Source organism: Anser brachyrhynchus (assembly GCF_964034855.1).
Source record: "Anser brachyrhynchus genome assembly, chromosome: 2".
NCBI lineage: Eukaryota > Metazoa > Chordata > Aves > Anseriformes > Anatidae > Anser > Anser brachyrhynchus.
In genome coordinates, this window is record NC_137695.1 from 19,425,891 (window position 1) to 19,442,243 (window position 16,353).

Genomic DNA, 16,353 nt, shown 5'->3' on the forward strand with positions numbered 1-16,353 from the left:
GAAGTGCATCTCTTCTGCAGGAAAGGACATCGAGTGCATGGATGAGTTCCTCAAAGCCCTCCTCCTCTGAAGAGAGTGGCTGAATATGTATCACTAGGGAAAAGTGAGAAGGTAGGGACAAACATGTTTCATGTCTTACAGTCTTCTCTTTCTTCCTCTTATGCACGTATTTACCATCTGTTTTCTGAGAAGGGGAAAGTCCGTTCCTACAGTGCCACCTTCAGTTCTTTCTTGCTTATTGCCTCAATTTTACCCTATTTCCTGAACTTCTGTTTCTCTTAATGAAGGCCAAAACAGAAGCATTGCTGTGCATTTCTCTTTGATAGTAGCTTGCATCTCTAAAACACAACACTCTTCAGATCCAAGAGGCAGTACTTGAAAATTTCTCAACAGTGTCATTTGTCTCTGTTGCATACGAGTACATTCTTAGCTGATGAGGCAATCAGCTATTTGCTGAGAAGGAGAAGTAGGAGTAGGGATGGGTACTTTTAAATGAAGTATTATGAAGAAGTATTTTGCCAAAGAAGTCTGGTAGGTGTCAGTGTATGCTGTATATAAGATATGGATCTGAATGGCTGTTGTAATAACAAAACTGAATATAAATAGTAATAAATACATTTTCTTCTCTTGGAGGATCAAACAATAAAGTTATCAACCAATTATGACAAACATAAAATGTCAATGGTTACACTGGAGAGATTATGTGCAGCTTGACACCCCACTGAATGACTTTATCCTCTATACTAGTAAATTTTATATCCAGATAAATCAGTGCAGCTACAGTAATTGTTTTGTTAAGAAACATATAAACAGAACCCACGAGGAATATGAAATATGTTATTATTCTTTTCTGCAATCAGAGCTATTTTTTGTATGAGGAAATGTAACTGATAGCTATTTTTAAGTCAAAGAAGTACCTCGCTGACATTTCCAGGATGAAGAATAAGTATATAAATCTTGTGTCATGCTCTTTTCTACACCACATGCTGCCAAAAATATCTGCAGTAACTTCTCAGAAGATAGATTTTTTTGAAGTTTAAGCACTGTAGGCACATTCATATCAGCACTTGTGCTGTGCTCACAGGGGCTTGTCCCTGGGCACTGAAGGTGATGGTGTACAGTCACCGGTGTGATGACTGCATCAAAGACCACAGCTGGCAGTGACAATATGAGCTCTGAAAAGCCACAAGAAGGGAAGTACCTACCTCACAGGTCCTCATGGCAGATCCTCACTGGGAGACTTGGTGCCTGGTGCAGGACATTGCTGGAGCCTGTGCTTTCCCTGGGGTGATGCGAGGAACCACCATCAGCTCTCAGAGCAGCACAAATGTCCTCTTGCAGCCCTGTGCTGACATGGGGACAGAGGCCGGGGCTGTGAAATGTCCCCAGCCTAACACCAAGGGTGAGGGTGGAAAGGGTCTGTCCCTCACCCCCATGCAGGGAAAGGAGGTGGCAATGGGTACTTGCTCCAGGTGAGTTTGCAGAGCAGGTGCTGTCCTTGGCTGGGCTCTCACCTGCAGTGCTCGGAAGGAGGGGTGATGCAAGGTGCCCTTTCTTGACCATTTGGTGCTGGTCAGGCCCAAATGCTGGCCTATGGTGGTGCACCTGATTCAAAAACTTTGTGAAGGGCCACAGCTGGATTTCATTTGAAGATGCCCATCTTTCATACAGTCTTTGCTTCAGACTGGAATTGTGGAGCTTTCCAAGGAGGATGAGGAGTAAGCTGTCTGTATCCCCATGCTTTGGGCAGTCCTTTGTTTGTGAGCTCACCTTTGTTTGTCAGCTGGTCATCTCAGTTCCTATTGCAATCAGTAGACATCCAAGCTGTTATTCAGATGCCAAAGTATTGATGCCTAGTGCCATTGAAATGTTCTGGTGTTTTCTGGATGGCCTCCAGCTGCTGCTGCAGTGGAGCTAAGGTGTCCTCTAGGTCCCATGTCACATCTGCAAGCCACATGAGGGCAGATAGCCTCAGACATCAGGTAGCCTCAGGCATCTCAAAGATATGTTTATCAGTGCTAGTAAGGGGACAATTGAATGGAGTCTCTCAGTGTCTTCCTTATCATGGGCAGGCTCAATCTAGAGACCCCATTGTCCATGCTTGGCATATATCCCCTGAGATTTATGGACCAGGACTTCACCAGCTGTAATGGGAGCTGAGAAACATCATCTACACATACATTAGATGACTAATGTCAGGTGTCCCAGTTGGAGTCCTGCCCAAAATGTTTATCGCTCTACAGTGTATGTTCTCACTCATGACTCAGTTCCATGAGGAAGCTGTAGAAATCTGGTTGCAGCACCCAGACGGGAATGCTCTCAACTTCCCCATCTCCTGAGGGGCCTGTGTTGACAGTGAGAGTGCTGGGGACCTCCGCTGGGACAAAGGTCCAGGGAGAGACAGAGCCCAAGACAAGCACAAGAGGCAAGGTGCAGATCACTGCATGTCCTGGCCCCAGGGGTCCCAGCAGAGGTACGGCTGCTGGAGCTCTGCTCACAACTTGTTCAAACTCAGGCAAACTCTTGGGAAGCAGTGGGGCTTGCTGGGACTCTGGAGGTCTAGGCAAAGTCCAGGTAAGCAAAAGAAAAGCTCTTTCCCTTCTTTGGTTCTTGTAATTGCATGCTGTCAGTCATGAATAGAGTCAAGCAGGGCCACTTAGGTAGAGCTACATGGCAGGTCATGCAGAAAGCATTTCTCCCCCAAAGGACATTACTAATAGTGCTGAAAGCACTGTAGGGTAGGAGATCCCAAGGACACACGGAGCTGCTTTGTGTGGCCATTCCTAGGGCATTTGGGAAGTATGGTAAGGGCCTGAAAGGTGCACGTGAGCCCCAGCTCAAGGTGCTTTCCCAGCTCAGCCCCTGGGAGCAACCTGAGACAGCAGCACACAAGGGCAGTGAGACCATGATCTCAAGCCTCATGTAGCTGTTTTTTTCTAGATAAGAAGTTATTGTCTTACTTGCCTTCAGCCTTGAAGCAAGCATAGCTCTGAACTTACAAAATGAATGTGACACGCTGCAATTCCTATTTACTATTTTTATGCCTACATCACCCGGCATAAGTGGTTGAAAAAGGTTTGTGGCACTGTTAGTACAAACCTTAATGCAACTGCATCAACACCAGCTTCTGCAAATAGACTGAAACATGAAGTATTTATTTTAATATAGAACATTCAGAAACTGCACCTGGAAGTGGAACCGCATCCACCAAGCATGGCCCATGCTGCCGGAGCAGCAGCAGAGTTTCCTTACAGCAGAGAGAGCCGAGGCAGCAGACACGAGTGCCCCATGACACTCATCCATAATCCCCGGATTTCGATCCCCGTCACAGCTTCCTGAGCACGCTGTTTTATCGCACTGTGGTGAAAGGAAATGAGCTCACGCAGATTCTTCTGATGATCGCATGCAAAAGTTATGATTTTTTGCATGCCAAAAACACCATAACGTTTGCATGCCAATAAAACAGGGTTCTCCCACAGCATATTGCTACCAAGCAATGTGTTCCATGCTCAGGGTGGGGCTCCTAAAAAATGCTTCACTGTCATCAGCTTCCAGAGGAGTCACCTTTCTCTTCATTTGCCTCTCTAAACCATATTTGCTATGAGAGTAAAGTTTTGTTCTAACACATTTATCTACAGCATGAGCTTAACCAAGTGTCATTCACAGATGGCATCTGTTGTAAACTATTTTAAGATCGTATTTAGAAACAGGACTAAGTGTTGATATCTATGGCTTTAAGACCTGCTCATTGATAAAAGACTTTGCATTTCTTCTGCCAAGTACATTCTGGATTCCACAGCACAAAGCCCCCGCCTCCTAACTGACATGGTATTTGAGCTGCAGATTAATATCCTCTCAATTGTTTTTCTGACAAGACACTAATAAACCAACCAGAGCAGCTCTGCCTGGAAGGAAACTCATAAAACATGAATTGGACAGCCAGTCCATAAACAGAAATTGCTCAGATGGTATATCTAGTCCATCACAGCGTTAATGAAGATTTCATCCAGGACAAGTAAGCGCTCTCCAATGAGCTGTGTTTCTTTCTTTCAATAGTACCTTATAGGTTTGCACATTTCTGACCTCCATTTCTTCTCAATAGAGTAAGTGAAAGAGTTACTGTTATATAGTGCCTGACTGACAACTTATGTGACATGATTTGCTCATAGTCCATTTTTCGATGGACAGTTTCTGCCCCCACTGCTCTATTTCCTATCAAAATAATAATAAAAATAATAATAAACAAGTAATATCTGATATTATTTTGAAACAATGAAACTGATGATCTGAAGCAGAGCAATTGCTTGGGACTTCTTTCCTTTGGTTAGGGCATGGTGCAAGAGGAGAAGCTAAATGTTAAATTTCTTCATCCCTCAGTAAAAAGTGAAACGATTAAAGTGAGCATAGGCGAATCTATTTCAGCACAAAACAGCAAGGCATCCTAGTAAGGAAAGACGCAGAGCTTATATAACACACATTACACACCTCGTTAGAGAATTCAAAATATTTGACAAGGCAAAGCCTGTCGAGATCTGTAAATAAAGTATGAATGTGGGTGCTCCAGGGCAAAAAGCTAGAACAACCAGAACCCAAAAGATACAAAGGTGAGTTTAAGCTCCCCCACCTAAATCCTTTTAAACACTCCGAAGGTTCCCAAGTTTCTCACTGACATCCTGTTCATTCAGCATAGCAAAATGCTGAGCAAATGACAAGTACAGGGCAAACCTGATTGCTCAGAGTATAGCAAATATGCCACAGTAAAATAATTACCCTGGAATGTTAAGTGTCACTGTGGAACATAAAGCTATTTCACTGATGCTTAAATGAATGCAAGAGGAATTTATTAGCATTTTTATGGAGAATGAACGCATTCTTGCTTATAAGTTAGCAGGAAGGTGATATTGATAAATATAGACCTAATGAATGGAAACATGTCATCCCCGAATCTCATTTTTGCAGGGCTGCTAAGTCAGGCAGTGCAGTCCTTACTCCTGTGAGCAGCTCTGCTCACTTCAGTGCGATGGCAAAGGTCTGTGTCCCTGCAGCTCTTGTACAAATTCAAGGCCTACAAAACACTTGGTGAGGAGAGACAGCAGGAGACTCGAGAACAGTATACTTACACACTCTCTGCAGCCTGGTGTTGTCATTTCTAAAGACATCACAAACAGTTCCTAATCTCTCAAAATGTAATTGAAGCTGAGTTTCAACAACGATTAGCTGAGAGCTCAGCTCAAGGGCACTTTATGAAGATGAAGAGCTCAACAAAAGTCCCTGGCTTGCAAAATTCAAACCTGCTGCAACTTAATATAAGCAACAATTTTAGAGTACTAATGGACAAACTAATGAAAATTTCTGTTTTGTTATTGGTAGAGAAAATAGTTTGTCTTCGCTTGTAATATAATTTTTCATTTTAAAATCTATGTTTCTGCCCAGCAGAACCTAACTAAGCCTCCATCTCTGTGCAAATCCCAGCACCAGACAACAAACCACTAATGGCAAACCAGCACAGTGATTTTATCAGCACAGCAGTGATTTTACCTTACTGTGGCAACTTTATTACATTCACCTAGCTAATCCATCTGGGCTATTAGCCAGATAATATTTCTATATTTACCACTCCTTTGCAAGAGTTTACCATTGATAATAAGAGAAAAATTAGGTGCAATCACTCAAACCTCTAGATTAAGTAAAATAATCTAGCAAAAATAAAAAAAAACTCTGACATTAGAATGGACTTGGAGCACAGACTTACTGCAATTTGTCTGTAGTCTGTGTAATAGTAATCAGAGAAATGTTTGCTCCAGAGGTCATTACATTTATATAGAAGCAGAGAGAAAGGTATGCACTGAACAGCAGAATAAAACGAGCACACATTTTTGCTGCAGGCCGTCTGTGAGAGAAAAGCCCAAGTGTCACTGCTGACTTGGACTTGAGAGCCCAGCTCGTCCCTCTTGACAGAGGTCAAACACCTCAGGACTGTAACCCTGATGGAGGAGGAAATGAGCACACTCCAGAAGGATTGCCCTCTCCTCACTCCTTCTCCAAACAAGACGGACAATGAAAAAACTCTCATCCCATGATGAAGTCAGAAGGCCACATCCTGAGGAAAGGTTTCCCCCAAAACACACATCCTCAGGCCTCAGCAGCAATTGCAAGCAAAAGGCTTGACCATGGTTTGAGTGCATAGCTGAGCTGGCAGTTTAGAGCAGGGGCTGTCTCTGTATTCCCTCCCTATAGAGGCAGGGGTCGCAGCACCTACAATTAAGTTGACCATAGGAGCCTGCATACAGTATTGCTCCTGGGACAGAGCCTCAGAATTTGTTTTTGACATAACAGCTCCAAAAATTTTACAAAGCTGTTAGAAATTTGCATATATGCACCATTTAATACAAAACCCCAATGACATAAATGCAAAATCAAACCTGCAAGTCCTTTCTTCAGAGGCAGCCTGTAGTCCTGGCGCCTTATCCACAGCGCTGACGTGCAGACACATCATGGTTTTGCACTGCACCATGGCCATTAACTCTTGTTTGTTCCAGTGCCTCATAGTAAGGCACTTCCACCCTCATAGTAAAGAATTTCTTCCTAACATCTAATCTAAATCCCCCCTTTCTTAGTTTAAAACCATTACTCCTTGTCTTATCACTACACTCCCTGATAAAATGTCCCTCTCCAAATCCTTTGCTGTGTATGTATTTATATATTTTTTTCTTGTATGTGCTGCCTATAATTATTTACATTGATTTTTATTTGCCATTTTATTAATCGGTAAATTCTGCAACTCTTCACAGCTAATGTGAGAGAAGACCATTCTGAGAAACTGTTCTGCTTTTTTTATCTGCATTACCATCAACCATTTCATTATTCACCTCTTCTTTCCCTATCCTTTATGAATGTATTAAATGGCATAGTTACAAGCCAGGTGATACCCCACAGATAACCTTCTGTTTTGTCCAAACACTTCTGTCTTTTCATCAAAGAGAAGGCTTTTTTTTTTTTCTCTCTCTTTTTTTTTTTTTTTGTCTTTCTCAAAGCCTTAAAGCCTGATTTCCTCAGAGTGCATCTTTACAGTGTTGTACCTTATGCCTGCCCTGCTCACGCTGCACCAATGGCAGTCCCTTCGCTGCTAAGGGACTCTTGCCAGCAAAACCTGGCTGCGCGCTGGATGGAAATCAAGGCATGTTGGGATTTTGTTCTTACGTACACGTTCATGAAGTATCTGAACACAAGGAGAACTCTGAAAGTCTTTCAGCCCTACATGCTCTTCCTCATTGTGTATCATACCTGCAATAAAGGCTTTCCTGTGGGCTGTGAAACTTCAGTCTGGCTGTCCCTACATCTCTGTGCTTAGGAACATCTTTTCTTTGGTATCACACCCCTGTTTTGACATCTTTGGCCAGTGATACAGACCAAGACCCATAGAAAGAACCTCCTTATGACTGGCAATTAAAATAGCTTCTACTGATCTGTTTGGTATGGATTGCAGACTTAATAGTCCATAGTTTTTTGGATTATTCCTCAATACCTGTGTAAAGACTGGTATGTCCCCTCCCCCCTTTTTAATTTTTTTTATTTTTTATTTTTATTTATATTTTTATGGTGTTTTAACTAAGTGGTTTATGCAGTAACTCAAATGGGGCAAATCATTTTTTTATGGTGTTTTAAATAAGTGGTTTATGTAGTAACTCAAATGGGGCAGTTCCCATTCTGTAATTTTGTATCAGAATACTCTTGAAGCTCCTACATGAATTAGTTCTGGTCCTGGGAACTGGTTAGGTTCAGTTTACTGACTTATTCCAAACCCTTCCTGTGGATGCTTCAATCAGTTTCTCACATTCATCTCCTGCAATGAACGACGCCACTGGGAGTCAATGACCTCTTTTGTGACCAGCACTAATAGAAACACATCATTTATTTCTGCTGCAAGGTCTTGCCTTAATGGAGTGCTTTTTCTACACCTTCATCACATATTGGCCCTATTGACTTTCTAGTCAGCTTCCTGCCCTGATGTTTTTGAGAAAGGTTTTATACTTATAAAGGCCTTCATGACTTTACTAGGTTTCCTCTCTAAATCTTCACTGCCCTTCTTGATTAGAGGTCAACACTCAACTTGCTAGAGGTTATTCTCTTTTCTATTTTTCCTTGTTCAGATAAGACTTCCACTTTTTATAAGATGCCTTTAATGGCATTTAGTGATTTCTACTGCCTTGATGTTTGACCATGACAGCATTTTGTTTTCCTTTCAGTCTTTTAAAAACTTGTCTGGTAGGTGGTATACATCTACTCCACACTTCTAAAATAGTCTTCTGAAGCAGACTCCATGCTGCCAATAAACATTTTGCTGCTTTATTTAATCTTCTGATTTCCCTTATACTGTCTGATTTATTGCAGTTCTACTTTCCAAAAAATCCCAAGTCAGCTGCACATATCATCTCAGATTTTTTGTTGCTTAAGAATAGAAAAGCTACATTAATTCAAAACAGTCTTCTCATGGGAATGACCCCACTGACATGGGCTCTCATGAGAGGATTGTAGTGAAGTCAATGGACTAGCATGAGAAAGGGCTTTGAGGATCTGAACCCTTGAAACGTTTACCTTAATTAAAAATTAAGATTTTCCATATTGCTTTTCTTTTCCCTCAGTGTCTGCCTACCTTCCACTTGATTTTGGGCATTTACACACCAGAACGATCATTTGCATCTAAATGGCATAAATTAGACTTAGCCTTGTTATCCAGTCTTATGGAATATTTATTCTTCAGGGAGTTATAATTTTAAAATTGTTATACAAAAAAGAGACGTTTGTAATTAAGAATGAAATTTAACCTTCTCCTAAAGAGTAAATCTGTTTTCCATATACTTATGAAAGTTATGTCTACTACATGCAACCTGAATTGCTTCTCTTAAAAGCTATTTAAAGTGCTGCATTAATTATCATCTCCTCAGGATTCAAAGACTTGCTGGGGACTGGAAGAGAAGAAAGGTTTAATCATGGCACTCATTCACTCCAGTGACTCTTCCAACCTGTACGAAGGCAGCTGCCATCTGAGCCGTTGTAAAAATGGAGGGCAGCAACATCCTCCAGATGCATATGAATCATACAGGTGTCCAGCTTTTAGGGTTCTGACTGTAAGAACTGCACCTGTAAAAGGTAAAAGGCAATCTTTCTTTCCTGAGTCTGGAGACAGTGAGGGAGGGAGGCTGTATCTGGACTCCCATGCCCTGGTGCCCCAGCTGACTGTAAAGGGAAGGGACTGAGCTGTCATGCAGGTTCCCTTTGGTCCACAGGCTCCATCTCCTTCCCTTGGAGACCCAGAGGTTACAGGGGGCATGCACACAGCTGACCTCTGATCAGTGGGAAGTGAGGACATGTCAGGGGATGTGGGCTGTCCCGGGTGCTGTAAGATACTCTCAGGTACTGCTGTGACCTAACCTGAGCCCAGGATCAAAGGCAGGTTGAGGCTGCTCTACTTAACATTGTGCTGCAACAGCACAGCCTGGGAATGTCACCAAGCAATGCAGAGCAAAAGGAGCCCCCGTCTCTGATCCATCCCAGGCACAGCACGCATGTCCCTGTAGGGACAGCCAAGGTCACACCAGTAGCCTGGGGACATCCAGGGAGCCTTTGTGCTGAAGGTGGCCCTGAGAGAGGAGACACAGTGGCTTCATGGCTCCTCCGGGCCAGTAATCCTGCATACATGAACGCCTGTGCAAGTAGAAGCAGATAAGCCAGAAGAACTGGAAAGGGACTTTGCCTTTATAAGCCTTAATTGACCTTCCCTCCTTGCAGTCCTGTGGACTTTGTGGTGTGATGTTTATTTTTCTGAGAGAGCTGGGCTTCATGGTGGTCTCTGTCTTCTCCTATGGTTTCAACAGAAACAGGATGAAATCCCATATGCTGGCTTGCTGGACAACAAAATCTGAAATAGTAGCTAGTGCCCCACTGCCAGGTGCAGCAACCAGCAAATATACCTCTTATTTTAGAATTAAAATATCCAAACCAGAACAACTGCCGCAAAAGCAAGGGTGTGGGTCCAGCAGTCCAGAAGAGGTCTGTTCCTTTTTTAAAGCCCATTAGCTCTGGGCTGTCAGCAGCGTGGGGCCAGTGCATACAGCAGGCACTGCGTTCAGCCAGCTCCCTGGCTGTCTGGATGCCATCCCTCGCTATGCACCCAAGGACGCACAGCGATGCCAAACACTGACTGGCTGCATGACACCCACTGGCTTCAGCACTGATGGTTTTCAGGTGTCCAAGTCAGGTTTCCAACCATCCCTGCAGTTCTGGGCTTTGGTTTGTAACGTAAGACAAAAAGGAAGTTGTTTCAGCTGCCCACACAAGGCAATGGCAAAAGTGTGCCCAAGTGTCTTACAGAAAACATCGTTTCAATCCTGCGCCTCTTGCAGGGTCAGGCCCCTCTCAAGTAGGTTTTGGCTGAAATTTATCTCAGACATCTGCAGAGATAAGAGTGGGAGACAACATTATCAGGAGCTGGTGAGGTTGTCCATTTTAACATCTAAGTAGCGAAGAAAATAAAAATTTATGTTTTAAGTGTCAACTCAACTCAACCTTTACCACTAAGTCCCTAACACAGCACCAAAATGACTCTTGTGGAAGAGAAAACACTGTCACAGACTGGTGTAGAGGTGTGATCCCTCCCAGTGCAGAAGGGACAGCAGTGTCATCCAGGACATATTTCAAAAGAGAATGAAGGGAACATATTGCCCAACAAAGCTCTTAAAGCGAGGCTGCATAAGAAGTCCAGCAACCACAGCAAAGGAGGTGTTTTCACAAGTTTATCCTGAAATTTTCACCAATTTGATTCTCTCACTAACAGAGGATCCATTAGGGATGTCCTGAGAAGGTATTTTCTAGTTTTAATCACATTTTCATGGTCATGCTGCAGGTCAGGCTGCGGGACTGTCAGGCAGATTTAAGATTCAGCTGTTTTTGTACTTCAGATCAGCATGACTACAGGAATGACAAACACTACAGGTTACAACACGGTGGCCTTACTTTTTTCAAAATCAAATCAATTGCACAACAGGTCATATGTTCAAAGATCTGTAAACATGAAGTCTCAACAAGCAAATGACACAGTTCAAGACTCAATGGGAAAGAATCACCTTGCACTCAGGACTTGAGTGCATACCCTGACAAGTTAAAATACAGTAACTCTGTTTAGAAATGACAACCAAGTTTTCCTTTCTATGGACATCCTGTGCTTCAGTAGCTCAGTCAGGAATTTTGAATACAAAATATTAGTAAAGATATACATCAGAAAAGCCAACAGAGAAAAAGCAAGTGATAAATGTCCTTCTCTTACCATACACTTCTTCATTATCTAGGATAGCAAAAGCAGTCCTTTAACACTTCACAGAATTGTTTAACTGTGATGTCGTATACAGCTAGCAGATCTATGAAAATAAATATTAGGTATTCCTGTTTCTTTACTGCTTGGTGTTTTCTTAATCAATTACAGCACTTCTGGAGAATGAGATATTTTTTTCCAATTACATCTTTCTGAATATACTCTTTTGAAACTTTATACAAATACCCTAGCAGACCATGAAATGAATGAGGGAAGAAAAAAAATACCCCTAGTTTTATTATAAAGACATCTTCACAAAGAAGATCTCACTTATGTTTCTACAACTAGCTGAGTACAGCTTATTCTGCTGATGAAAGATCCCTTAATTGACTTCATTCAAACCACCCCAGGTGGGTGATTAAAAGATTGATTAGGGATTTGTCCCCCTCCTGTCAAGTCTGACTGCAGCTCACTTAGATTAATAGTGTATCTCTCCCTGAGCTTGAAATGATAATGCGCTGCTTGATTGACTCAAGTGTCCCTGGGTCAAATCCAATAGGACAAACCAGTGCTGCAGAACATCTCCCTGGCTGGCATACAGTATCAGCTACTTTTCAATGCACAATATATTTATCGTCCACTGCCATATAGCTTTCCATGACAAGGGAAAGAAATCAGAAATTCAGAAGAGAAATCAGAGAAAGAATCAGAGGAAGAAAATCACTGTAATGGTGGGAAAATGAGAGGGGAGAAAAGAAAATAATCCACAGAAAGATGAGCGTAATCACACTTGCTTACCCTCTAAGAACCAATTTTCCTCTGGAAAGACTTTTCTCTAAACACCCACAGGGTTTCTGCTCCCCCCATGCGAGTGTGGCATCTTTAACCAGCAGCTGCTGGCAGGACCACACGCAAGGACTTGACCTTGCATGCCCTTGTGTTCATATGAACCTTTCTGGGAATAAAACATTTGAAAGTAATGTAGCTCCTTTATTGCCTAGGATCCAAAACAGGATATTGCAACAGCAGGGAAGGTGGGAGATTCGTGGGATAAATCTGAGCAGAATATATCAGAGACCTCTCCAGAGGAGATTTTCACCTGTCCGAAACCTACCTTCTGTGGTGAGGGAGGGAATATGATGCCCATTCCCCAAATGAAAAACAATGCTGGGAAAAGATCTCTATTAAATGAAAGCAATCAAGAGGCAGAATAAAAACACTCCTCTAAAGGAGGAGTATTATAATTTACAAATGGTGCCATGAGCTTCAGTGTCAAAACAACCCCTGCGTGGAGATCCCCAGATTCCAATGAAGCAAATTTGCCACAAGACGAGGTGATGGCTTGAGCTGAGGGCATTTGCTTGGAACAGGAAGGTATAAACAGCATCACAGTGAATTCAGAGTGAATTGTAACCAAATCAAAGCTAATCAAATCAAAGTTTGCTGGTGGCCAGAGGGTGGGGGAGAGCCGGACTACAGCAGAGCTTCCATCAGGGCAGAGGTGGGGCTGGAGCACCAGTGCAGGGACTGGTGCTCAGGAGCAGCTGAAGAATAATGAGTATCAGAGAAAATCCAGTGCCAAATCTCAGACTGAATAAAGCCCTTTCTTCACAGACAGCAGGCATGGTTGGCTGGTCTGTAGAATACCACAGCTCTTTTTTTTTTTTTTTTTTTTTAGAAATCCCTGTTACAGTCTGAGCCATCGTGATCCCCTGGGCAGCTGAACTTGACCTCTCTTGGGCTTGGATCACTGCTTGTCGGCAGTTCTGTTGAGAGACAAGCTGAATCTTTTCACATAGGAATTTCTGAAATACAGCCAGCCACCACTGACCTTTCTATTAAAAACAACATTAAACTTGATTCTCAGGCTCAGTACTTCTTGAGAAAAAATGCAAACTGCACATTTCTCAGGGAAGTGGCCACTAATAAAAACATGCATTTTAACATTTGGCACTCGACTATCCATCTGTCTCCTGGAGTGGAAAGGTGTTAGAGGCTCGATGCCTAAATACTCAGGCAGTGATTATTGCATGAGTTTTCTAGCACTGTCTCATCAGTGGACTCTGAAACATGGCAAAATAAATGATGGCTCTGATAAGCAGTGTGACAGCTTACCTTGGGACATGTAGCTGGACATCACCAGTTGACCCCTCACAGCAGTAGGCAGTAGAAAGCAGCTATCATCTGAGGGAACAGAAGGACAAACAGCATCCAGAGCCCCTGGATGAGAAAATCCACTCCAACATGCACCCCATCTCATCTTATCCCACCTCACCCCACCCCACCCCACCCCATCCCATCCCATCCCATCCCATCCCATCCCATCCCATCCCATCCCATCCCACAGAGCAGAGCACAGCACAGCAGGGGAGCATTCTCGAGGAATAACCAATGACTTCGGGAGCTGCCAAATTAAGGCCTCTGAAGAATGAACAATAATTAAGAACAAGCAGAGATTTATTTTCTATCATTCATTTCCTACCGAACACTGTGTTTTCTACCATCTGTGATGAGCTAAAACCACTCCAGCAGCCTGGGAAGCCCCAGGTATTTCACAAGCTGAGGGGAAAAAAAGGAAGACACTTTTGTCTGCAAAGAGGGTAACTTCTGAAGTTTGGTAGACATTGCTGTATTTTTGTTTTTAATGTTAAGGTCTTTGTTTCAAGCAAGCTGGCATTAGATATGGTGCAAGCAGTTCACACACTATGACTGCTGATCAGCTGAAAGCCCTAAGAATATCAGCTTTAGAATGGTCCTCCTAATGCAAATTGTCTTAAAGCTCCGTTACTCTGAAGAACTAAGTAAAATTCTTCTCTTTCAGCTTGACGCTATGGCTTTCTCTCTCTGTTTTAATTAAAATATATTTAGTGTTCAGTATGTTCCCCTTAGAGATTCTGTAAAGTGAGATATGAAAAGCAAAAACAATTAATGACTAATTAATGACATTTGCCCCCTTCCTCCCAGTTAACAAAGTAAGTTTCCAAGGATTTGTTCAATTTAGCCTAATGGCAACAAGACCTAAGACCATTAAGTAATATAGAGGGACCAGGGAGTCACAATGTGTTGCAGCTTATTAAAGAATATTTCATGCTACCTTAAAAGTTCATAAATTCAATAGGCCTAGAATGTTACATTAAAAAAAAAAATAAAAGGCAGACTTTTTATTCTGTGGTTTTTATATAATGCTCAATGATTTATTCATCTTAAGAATGCCCAGAAATAAAATCTCTACAGGAGCTAAGTGATTCTTGGAGCAGGACTCTTAAGCACGATGGCAATATGAACAACTAACAAGGCTGACAATGTAGGATTTACATTCTCTTGAAGATGGAATTATTTCTTTGGGAGAAAAAATATGATTCCTCTTGTATCTTCCTAAATTTGAGTTCTCTATTTAATGCTTTATTTTTATTTTCATTGTTCTCATTTCATGTTCCTGTTTTAAGGGGAAGCAACTTGAATCTGAAAGACGGACTTCATTTTCTTAACGCTAATCCATTATGTAGCATTTCCATGTGTCTGTGGTGTCCTTCTGCTTAAAAAGCTTAGTTAGAGAAAGCTTTAACGTGAATATTAATTTATTTCCATGGTTTTGGTAGTGTCTAAAATTATATTACATTTAAAAAATTACATTTTATTTCAATTTCAATTTTCTTTCTTTTATCCAACATTCCCTCCAGGCTGAGAGAGACCTTCAAGCTAGAGGTTAATGCAGACATTTATGGTTCTACATTTTTGTTTATATTTGCACATAACCACATAAAACCAAATGAATCTCATTTCCATATACACTTGGTAGCAACAGCAATTTTCACCAGCACTTTGTATGTAGAAGACAAATGTTTTATTGTTATTACTCAAAAAATTGTGATGATAATGAGTTGAACAACCTTTTGAGCAGAGGCAGACTACGGAGCTCTCAGTGAACTATGTTAACTTTAAAAATGTAATTGGGTTACCAAAAATCAAATTATGTTGTTGTGCATATAATTTTCTTCATGCAGTATTGCTGATTATCAAAATGTTTTGCATGGGTATGCTCTTTTATGATGCACTCATACACTCATTGACTTTAAATGCCAAATGATACCTTTAGTACTTAGCAGTACCACAAATGTTGAAATACATTTGGCCATTTTCCGTCAAATTAAAATTTATTCAAAATATGCTTTGTGTATTTTCCATTTTCTGTTCAAAATCCAGTAAACACAACCCATTTCTTTGTTTTTAAATCATATTATCTCAACTTTTTACTTTCTGTCACCAGACCTATCTTCTGACTATTGTGTACATATTAGAATAAGAGATTTTATTACCAGATTAGTATTTCCTCCTTGTTCAATCTGCAAATATGCACAGGCTTTAATTCAAGTCCTCTAAATTGAACACACATGCCAAAAACTCACTTATCCCGTCAGGATTAGTCTCTCTTATGTTCAATAAAGAAAATAAAGAAATTATTTTTTTTATGGTTAGTTATTGGCTTGACATTTTCTTTGGTGACAAACATCATGATTCATTGGATCACTTCAGGCAGCATCAAGAAAAAACTTGCAAAGAAGCAAGTTCAATTCACAAAGAAGTCTTTATTACATTTCCATTCCACTGTGTCCAGCTGTTGATCGTTGCTGATTTGCTCAGTCCAACAAATGGCTTCATTCATTTACAGGTTTCCCAGCAGAGACATCAATCACAGAATTGGAAGAGAGCAGCAAAAGGACAAAAGAGGTGGTATCATTTTCCCTTGTTTTGCTGCTACTCTTCTTTCTTTTACCTCGCTCCTCTCAGCTGCAGTGCTTGGATTTACTGCCTATCTGTGGTGACAAGGACCCAGCCAGGGAATACTATCCCCAGGTATTTCTCCCAGCTGCTCCATAGTACTATGAATGTTTTCTCTGTCATTAATTCTTCACACTGTTCCATATTAAGCTTTGGTTACATGAAGGGAGACCTTTACACAGGTTATTTTGTATAACAGTATATAAAGCATACTTCACTTTGTTCCTCAAAGATGGATCTTCTCCCATTGTACTTACTCTATGCAA

The 16,353-nt window shown here is 41.6% G+C and overlaps 1 long non-coding RNA gene across 1 annotated transcript; it reads right to left on the reverse strand.

The window, feature by feature from the left end:
- Nucleotides 1-8,206: 8,206 nt before the first annotated feature.
- LOC308191180 lies at nucleotides 8,207-13,605 on the reverse strand. The gene is made up of 2 exons (XR_013947771.1): nucleotides 13,424-13,605; nucleotides 8,207-10,451 (listed from the first exon to the last, which is right to left on the reverse strand). It is a non-coding gene; the product is annotated as an uncharacterized lncRNA (long non-coding RNA).
- Nucleotides 13,606-16,353: the final 2,748 nt, after the last annotated feature.